Genomic DNA, 10,554 nt, shown 5'->3' on the forward strand with positions numbered 1-10,554 from the left:
AGAGACAAAACTCAAATAGAATTTGAAAATCCAAGAAAATATTTTAAAGACTTGGTCTTCACTTGTTTAAATAAATGCATTATTTTTTTTACTTTGCTTCTTATAACTTTCAGAAAGACAATTTTAGAGAAAAAATACAACCTTAAAAATGATTTTAGGATTTTTAAACACATATACCTTTTTACCTTTTAAATTCCTTCCTCTTCTTTCCTGACAATTTAAATCGATGTTCAAGTACATGTATTTATTTATATTTTATATTTATATTTTTAATATATTTATTTATATTTATTTATTTATTTTTTATTTATTTGTTTTATTGTAAAGAATAATAAATACATTTTTATTGAATTCTTCATTTTAGCTTCTGTTTTTTCGACGAAGAATATTTGTAAAATATTTCTTCAAAGTTATTATGATTAAAATTCAAAAAAATTATTCTGGCAAATCTAGAAAATCTGTAGAATCAAATTTAAATCTTATTTCAAAGTATTTCGAATTTCTTTTAAAATTTTTGTTCTGGAAAATCTAGAAGAAATAATGATTTGTCTTTGTTAGAAATATAGCTTGGTCCAATTTGTTAAATATTCTAACAAAGTGTAGATTGGATTTTAACCTATTTAAAACATGTCATCAAAATTCTAAAATTAATCTTAATCAGGAAAAATGACTAATGATGTTCCATAAATTCTTTTTTTAAGTTTTTCTCTTCTTTTTTTCGGTTGAATTTTGAATTTTAAAGAGTCGAAATTGAAGATAAACTATGTTTCATAATTTAATTGTAATTTTTTCCGTGTTTTCTCCTCTTTTAAACCGTTCAATTAAGTGTAAATATCATTAATTATTAATAATAACATAGAGTTAAAGGTAAATTGAGCAAATTGACTATTTCTGGCAATTTATTTAAGTGTGTATCAAACTGGTAGCCCTTCGCATTAATCAGTACCCAAGAAGTAGTTCTTGCTTTCAAAAAGGTTGGTGACCCCTGATCTATATTGATACATACTGTTATGTACTGTATATATTGTGTTTTTTATGTTGATTTAATACAAATAAAAAATAAAAAATATATTTTATTTTATTTTTTTTACATTTCTTGTGCAATTGGTTCACGGACCGGTACCGGGCCACGGACCGGTACCGGGCCGCGGCCCGGTGGTTGGGGACCACTGCATTACGGGACCCATTACCTCCCTGCTTGGCACTCAGCATCAAGGATTGGAATTGGGGGTTGAATCACCAAAATGAGTCCTGAGCATGGCCACCGCTGTTGCTCACTGCTCCCCTCACCTCCCAGGGGGTGGAACAAGGGGATGGGTCAAATGCAGAGGGTAATTTCACCACACCTAGTGTGTGTGTGATTATCAGTGGTACTTTAACTTTAACTTTAGTGCTTCTGGGAGACACACATTCTAGCTAGACAGGTTGTGTTGGCAAACACAGCTCATTAGCATTAAAACTAAAGACACACAAAATGGTCCAGTGAGCTTTAATAAAAGCACTTTCAATTGTTTGAATATAATATTGGAACTTTTTACACTGCAAAAAGTCAGTGTTCAAAAACAAGAAAAAAATAAATAAATTAGGCGTATTTTATTTGAACTAAGCAAAATGATCTGCCAATAGAACAAGAAAATTTGGCTGGTCAAAACTTTCCAAAACAAGTAAAATTAGCTAACCTCAATGAACCCAAAAATACCTTAAAATAAGTATATTCTCACTAATAACAAGTGCACTTTTCTTGATATAAAAAAGAGACCTTTTTGCTCAATATGTTGGAAAATATTCTTAAATTACGTAAATGCTAGTGCCATTATCTTGACACAATGATATGCGCTCGGCATCATGATTTTTTTTTTCATGCTTGAAGTAAGAAATGATTACTTCAAAAAAAGTAGTTTTATACTAGTGAGTGTTGATGACACAGCTTTGCATCAGTTGATATTCTCGTTTCAAGCATGTTTTACTCAATATAGGTCATAAAATCTCAGCTACAAGCTGTAATATCTTACTGAGATAATTTAGGACCAAAACCCTTAAAACAAGTAAAACACTCCAACATAAAATCTGCTTGGTGAGAAGAATAATCTTATCAGACAGAAAATAAGCAAATATAACCCTTATTTGAGATATTTAATCTTAGATTTCAGTTTTTGCATTGCAGTCCCTAAAGTTTCTTTCCAACAGTTTGTCAGTGCTAAAAGTGATTCAAAGTTATCTCTGCTCTTCATTCCATGTGAATTTCTCATTTTCAATAACCACAGAGCAAACTTCGACCTCCAAAAATAGATGTCTGATCCGGTTGTTCCATTCCCGTGTGATCATTGGAGCTAAAAGCCCACAATGGACGCTAACAACGCTGCCTGACCTGCAGAACAGAGAGTTCAACCAGAGCGACGCAACAACATTTAGGCAGGACAACATCAGCTCCAAATCCCTACAAGACTTTAGTGGGTCTCGGCCGTAGGGGTCACAGCGGTTCATTGTGGAGTCGGAGAGGAAAGGAAGAAAAACAAACAACGGAGGGCAAAGTGGCGGCTTAAACCTCATCAAACGAGCAAATACAGTTTAAAACAGTTTTATGAAGACAAGAACGAGGAAAACTCAAAAGAAAGAAGGAACTTTTACCACTGATCTTTAAACCACTGCGTTAAACAACACTGGGTGTCTACGCTTAGTTATTCTTGGCCATAATGACTTTAGCAGCGTTAAGACGCCTTTCAGTTTTCAAACAAAGATGGCGGCTCATTGCAAATGAAAAGTCCAATCAAAGACATCGCAATGAGCTATAAGTAGTCACACAAAGATGCCATCCATGGACTGCAAATCATTTATAAGGACTTCTAGGATTTTAAACAAATAGAAATGTAGAAAAACTGTAAAAACTGACTTTTAATTGAAAATACTTTTTAAAAAATTAACATGCTCGATATTGGGTTCTCTTACCGATATCCAAAGAGTACTACTGTACAGCATTTTACAATCTGAAACGTGGTAATAATTCCAGACCGCAGGCGTACTGAGCTACTCTGCGGAATTTGATGAGGTCAGCACTATTTTGCTGCTAAAGGTCACATGACCAAACATGCTGGGCATTATCCATTCATTTGGGCGAAATCCATCATTATCGGCAGAAACAAACGATATCTCATTTTTATGCCAACGTCGGTTGGCCAATATCATCGGACTGCCCGATACAAGTTTTAAAAAAGAAATCTACAGACTGCAAGGGCCCGCTTTCACCTACATTTAGTAGGTCCACTGTAGAAACAAAAAGTAATACATTTTTAGAAAACCTTACAAAAGACAAACATTTATTTCCAAAATATGTTGTATGATTTCCTACTAAATTCTCCAAATAGCCTGATTCTCCACTTCACTTAAAAAAAACAAAAACAAAAAAAAACAAGACATTTTTTTAATTAACATTTGTTAACACATAAGCATTATACAAAGAGCATAATTATAATATGTTATTTATTGTTAAGCTCTGCTTCTTCCTACCTTTTTTCAGACTTGTTAGATTGTGAACTGTAATCATGCAGTTGTACTTCCAGACACAGGAAAAAATTAAGTTTCACATTTTTTGCCTGAATTGTTTTGAGTGAAAAAATTTGGCACAATACTTTTTTGGGGTTCAGATTTTTATTTTTTTTCTTACGCATTATTTGCAGGGAAGAACGGCATCTACTGCTAACTGAAACAAGTATTTCCTGTTTTATATTCAATTTCTAACAGTTATTTTAAGATTGGACATGAAAAAAAAAACTATTTTCTTGAATTTGTTCCTGCGTGCGTCTGTCCGTCTGTTTGTTCAAAACTCAAAAAGTTATGGGTGGATTTTCATGAAACTTTCAGGAACATATGGAACAATTCATACAATTTTGGGCATGATCTGTATCATTTCTAGTCCGTTACCTTACATTTGGGCTTTTGTGTGTGTGTGTGTGTGTGTGTGTGTGTGTGTGTGTGTGTGTGTGTGTGTGTGTGTGTGTGTGTGTGTGTGTGTGTGTGTGTGTGTGTGTGTGTGTGTGTGTGTGTGTGTGTGTGTGTGTGTGTGTGTGTGTGTGTTAGCGGCCCCGTAGAGACAAACAGAGTGACAAAAAGCTTCACTCTGTTTCTTTCATTCTGCTATAAGTAGCTCAAAAAGTTAGGGGGTAATTTTCAAAAAACTTTTAGGAATTGTCTAAAATGGGATAAGGAAGAAGTTATTAAAGTTTTCGGCAGATCTGGATCATTTCTTCTATGTTACCATACGTTTAAGTAACAAGCTTCAACTTCTGTGTGTGTATGCTTGCGACCCCGCCTCCACCCACAGAGACCAAGACAGACTGTCAGAAACGGCATAAGAAAAAAGTGATTACATTGATTAAGATAACATTCAGGACCGTTTTATGATTTAGAGGTAAGGCCTGCCGCAAGTTTGTGCTCTCTGCGTGTTTTTCTAGCAATTATTTGTATCTTTATTGTTGCTTTTAGTTATATTAAAATTGTTATTTGTATTGCTACTATTATTAAAATGTCCGTACAAATGATATTTCCCTGCTTACTAGTGTTGTCCCGATACCAATATTTTAGTACTGATACCAAAATGTATTTCGATACTTTTCGATACTTTTCTAAATATAGGGGACCACAAAAAATTGCATTATTGGCTTTATTTTAACAAAAAATCTTAGGGTACATTAAACATACGTTTCTTATTGCAATCGAAGAACAATTTTGTCCTTAAATAAAAGGCAACTTGTCTTTTAGTAGCAAGTAAGCAAACAAAGGCTCCTAATTTGTCTGCTGACGTATGCAATAACATGTTATTTCTCATTCTATTTTGTCAAAATTATGAGGGACAAGATGAAAAAATGTATTATTAATTCACTTGTTCATTTACTGTTTATATCTAGTTACTTTCTCTTTTAAAATGTTCTATCTACACTTCTGTTAAAATGTAATAATCACTTATTCTTCTGTTGTTTGGATACTTTACATTAGTTTTGGATGATACCACAAATTTAGGTAACGAGCCGATACCAAGTAGTTACAGGATCATACATTGGTCATATTCAAAGTCCTCATGTGTCCAGGGACATATTTCAGGAGTTTATAAACAGAATATAATTTAAAAAAAAAAAAAAAGATTTTGTGACAATAACAAATATCGATGTAATCATAGTAGTATTGACTAGATACGCTCCAGTACTTGGTATCATTACAGTGGATGTCAGGTGTAGATCCACCCATGGCATTTGTTTACATTCAGGGTGCTAGCTTTTGTTAGCGGTTAGCTATTGTATCCTCCTACGGTGTGTAGTGAAGCATGTTTAGCTATTCCTCGTCCTGCAGGGATGATACTTGTAAGAAACTCACTTTATTTGTCACCATGGAGGCAAGGATTAGTAATTTAGAAGTAGTTAAAACACTGTCAATAGTGGATGGATGTTCGCCGCTAGCTAGCTAGCCATGACTTACCTATTCCTGAGGGAGTTTCAGTGTAATAGCTTCACCTTGATCGTTAGTTTTTAGACCAAAATGCGTCCGTTCTCCCTTTTCTGTCTACACACCCTGTCTGCATGTAAGTACTCCGTGATTGTACACTGCCGAACATGCTCCTCTGCTCATAAAACCGGCAATGTCATGACGTGACGACGCGCCGTCATGCCCGAGAACCGCTACTTTTTAAATCGAGTATAGTACCGTTTTTGATTTATTAGTACCGCGATGCTATACTAGTACAACATTATGGCATACACGAGAACACATTTTAATAAGGCAGTGTTTATGCATGCTTCTAATGACTGCAAGCTTTATGAGTTAGGTGGTTATGTGAAATAGTCAAGCAACGACTTGTTTGACACAAGTGTTAGTATATTCCAAATGAAAAAAAATAAAATAAATGTACACCTCCGGCTGGCGGCTACAAAATTATGTTTACATTTTACATTGTGGACAGCTGATAAATTGCAGGTGACACTGCTGGTGTGGGGGTATGCTCGAATGGATTTGTAGAAGAGGAGCATAGGGGGGAAAAAGGTTAATTTTCAAGAATAGAGATTAGCTTTTGCCATGAATGTCCCTTTCATTCCATGTGGCAAACATATATAAAAATGCTGTGATTATTTTTTCTTGTGCTTGTATTGGCGTGTTGGTATCCCATACAAGGCCCCAGCCAAACGCAACTGCTTCCTGTAAGTGCAACCACACCCTGGCTGCCTGGTACACACACACACACACACACACACACACACACACACACACACACACACACACACACACACACACACACACACACACACACACACATCATTTAGCAATTACAGTCTGATTTTTTTCCCCCCGTTTTTATTTTGATGGGCAATTACATTGTCAGGTGTCATTTAGCGCTCACGGGACACACTGTACAGTGCAGGCGGCTTATTCTAAATATATAATATACACACACATCCATCGACACACACACACACCACACACACACACACACACACATACACCCCCGCACACACTCACACGATACTTTTATAATTGCGTGGTCCAGTTAGTGACGATCAGTAGGAGGTTAATTACATGAACACTCATACTTTATTTTTTATGACTAAAGGCCTTTATGAGGTTTGAGTATATTCTTTGAGCCGTGTGACGTTGGAACCAAATGAGGTCCATGGCAATGTACACTTTGATGTGATGTGGTCTGAACACACAAGCTAGTGACGACTTCTCATGGCACAAACTCACTGACCCTACTTTTACTTGAACGCCTTGATAGACGCAGCAGCGTTAAATCCTTGAGTCACTCTAAAATTAGCCACGTCTGGCACGGAAAAAGTACAAAATGTACAACTACGCAATCATACCTTCCACCAAAATGGCCGACATGCTGCGTGTGTAAGTATTCATTTTACACTGAAAAGGGGTTTTGGTTTTTCTCAAAATTCTATACATTTTCGCATTACTTTGTGTACAGGAGTGAAAAAAATAAACATTTCCGCTTGGGAATTTAGGACAATAATATAAATACCGTACAGGCCAAAAGTTTGGACACACCTTCTCATTTCAACTTCTTTATTTTCATGACAATTTACATTGTAGATTGTTACTGAAGGCATCAAAACACCTGTGAATGACACCTGTGAAGTGAAAACCATTTCCTCTTGAAGCTCATCGAGAGAATGCCAAGAGTGTGCAAAGCCGTAATCAGAGCAAAGGGTGGCTATTTTGAAGAAACTAGAATATAAAACATGTTTTTATTTGTTAAGTACATAACTCCACATGTGTTCATTCATAGTTTTGATGCCTTCAGTGACAATCTACAATGCAAATAGTCATGAAAATAAAGAAAACACATTAAATGAGAAAGTGTGTCCAAACTTTTGGCCTGTACTGTATTTTCTTTAAATGATTATGTACAGTGTCTCATAAGACCAAACAATCAACATTTTCTATCAAATAATTTAAAATAACACTGTGCAATAAATAAAGCACAATATTATCTTTATTATTATGTTCATGGATCAAGATGGCCGACATGCTTCACTGACGACATTACATGGTAGAACCTCTATTTAGGAACCCCTCTATTTGCTAACTTTTCGGTTTACGAACATTTGGATCGGGCTCAATATGCCTCTGTGTGTTTAGGGGTACGCTTCATTCATTCATTCATTCATGTTGTGTTCTGCTGGTAGCCTTAGAGCACTGCCATTTTGATGACACCACTAGTGTGTGAATGTGAGTGTGAATGTTGTCTGTCTGTCTATCTGTGTTGGCCCTGCGATGAGGTGGCGACTTGTCCAGGGTGTACCCCGCCTTCTGCCCGATTGTAGCTGAGATAGGCTCCAGCGCCCCCCGCTACCCCGAAGGGAATAAGCGGTAGAAAATGGATGGATGGATGGCACTTCCTGTGCAATACAGTCCACACAGGCGCAGCCCCCTACGTCACATCCTGTTTACGTAATCCATTACTCGGTTGCCACACCGTCTGTTTCTTTTCTCGCCAGTCATCAAGTTTTGTCTAGTACAGCCCTGAGTCTTCTTGGGAATGGAGCAACATGCTTTTCACACCTGGATTTGGGGATCCTCTGCCATTTTTCCTTGTAGATCTCCAGTTCTGTAAGGTTGAATGGTGAACATTGGTTGACAGCCATTGTGTAGGTCTCTCCAGAGATGCTAGATTGGGCTTAGGTCAGGGCTCTGGCTGGGCCAGTCTAGAATGGTCACAGAGTTGTTCGGAAGCCACTCCTTTGTTATTTTAGCTGTGTGCTTAGAGTAATTGTCTTGTTGGAAGGTGAACCTTCGGCCCAGTCTGAGGTCCTGAGCACTCCGGAAGAGGTTTTCTTCCAGGATATCGCTGTGCTTGGCCGCATTGATCTTTTCTTCAATTTCTACCAGTCGTCCAGTCCTTTATGTTTTTTGTCAAACTCTATGCAGGCTTTCATATGTCTTGCACTGAGGAGAGGGCACTCTGCCATAAAGCCCCGACTCATGGAGAGCTGCAGTGATAGTTGACTTTGTGGAACTTTCTCCCTACTGCATCTCTGAAGCTCAGCCACAGGGATCTTTGGGTGCTTCTTTACCTCTCTCACCAAGGCTCTTCTCCCACGATTTCTCAAATTGACTGGACGGCCAGGTCTATGAAGCGTTGTGGTCATCCCAAACGTCTTCCATTTTAGGATAATGGAGGCCACTAGGCTCATCAGAACCTTGGTTACAAAAAATATTTGTTTATAATATATACAAACCTGGCCAAGGTTACAAAATATTTTGTAACCTTGGCCAGATCTGTGCCTTGCCACAATTCTGTGTCTGAGCTCCTTTTGCAATTCCTTCGACCTCATGATTCTCATTTGCTCTGAAATGCACTGTGAGCTGTAAAATTTTATATAGACAGGTGTGGTGTAATCCAGTCCAATCAGTTTAAGGTTTTATATAGACAGGTGTGTGCCTTGCCTAATCAAGTCCAATGAGTTTAATTAAACACAGCTGGACTCCAATGAAGGAGCATAGCCATTTCATGAAGCATCAGAAGAAATGGACAGCATGTGAGTTAAATATGCAAAGAGTCTGAATACTTATGAACATTTTTTCTTTTTTAATAATTTGCAAAATGTTTCTACATTTCTGTATCTTCCTGACCGGTACCGGGCCGCACAAGAAATTTAAAAAAAAAAAAAATATATATATATATATTTTTTTGTAATTAAATCAACATAAAAAACACAATATATACATTATATATCAATATAGACCAATACAGTCTGCAGGGATACAGTCCGTAAGCACACATGATTGTATTTCTTTATGGAAAAAAATAAAATAAAATAAAATTAAATTAAAAAAATACCCCCCCGGTCCGTGGGACAAATTTTCAAGCGTTGACCAGCTACAAAAAGTTTGGGGACCACTGATATAGGGTACATTACATGGGGGTGTGGCCATTGTTACACATCGGTGCCTTGCTTCTGTGCCGGCATGATGAGACCAGTTCGTTGCGTTTGTTTAAGGTGGACATGCTGGGGTGGTATATAATTTTAAAAAAATATTTCAGGCACAGGTTATATCTTTTAGCTGCACTGTTGTATGGTGAGCTAGATGCGAAAATTCGCCATGTGATGGCGTGATCAATTTGTCATGTCTGTGATTATGTTTTGTTTTAGTCATGTTCGGTTTTAGTTTTAGACTTTTTGTGCACTTTTATTTGTCACCATAGCAACCATTAGGTTCACCTGGTTCACATCGTCATGTCACGCACCTGTTCACGTTTAGAGTCACGCACCTGTTTTCACTGATCATGTCACTATATAAGTTTTTCTGTTTCTGTTCTTCGTCCTGGCGACATCACACTCCTGCCACTCTGTTCACCCTCATGATCCATGCTGCTCTTTTTTATGCCCCTCTTCTCATGTCAAGTAAGTTTTGTTATTGTTCATAGTTTTTTGCCTTTGTACTATAGTGTTTTATTTTCATAGCCACGTTTTGTACTTCCGCCTTTGTGCGCGCTTTTTGTTAATCCCCTTTTGAGTTAAAATATTAAACATGTCCTCACCTGCACGCCACGTATGGTCCAATTCATTTGCACCACTGGAGAACCAACCACGCCACAGACCGAGTCATGACAGATGTCGCCAGCTAAAAAGTTCTCCAGCAAGTTTGGACAAAGGAACGTGGGAGGTCCTGCGCGCCATGGAAGCCGAGACACTTCGCTATTCCCCCATGGAGCGCAAGGACCTCATGTGGGGTCCGACCGGCAAACTGGTGCCGATCAGCTCCGTTTGGCCCGGGGACGTTGGCGCGTCATCCCTGTCCCGGAAGCGCCGCTCCAGACCAAGAACGTCAGGGAAGGTGAGCGGACAGCACGCGGCGCTCCCGCAAGCTCCTCCCCCTCCGGGCGGAAATGGGCCGCAGCCTGCCCGGCTTACCCAGGATGACATCACAGACCAGGATTTTTTTTTTCTAAATTATTTTTCTTTTGATCACCCGCCTCCAACCAAGGACTCTAAAAACATGATAAGACATTACCAGGACATGTTTTTAGAAATCAGATCCTGTCAAGCCAAGCCACCCAAA

The sequence above is a fragment of the Entelurus aequoreus genome, linkage group LG08 (genome assembly GCF_033978785.1).
Source record: "Entelurus aequoreus isolate RoL-2023_Sb linkage group LG08, RoL_Eaeq_v1.1, whole genome shotgun sequence".
In the NCBI taxonomy this organism is placed as follows: domain Eukaryota; kingdom Metazoa; phylum Chordata; class Actinopteri; order Syngnathiformes; family Syngnathidae; genus Entelurus; species Entelurus aequoreus.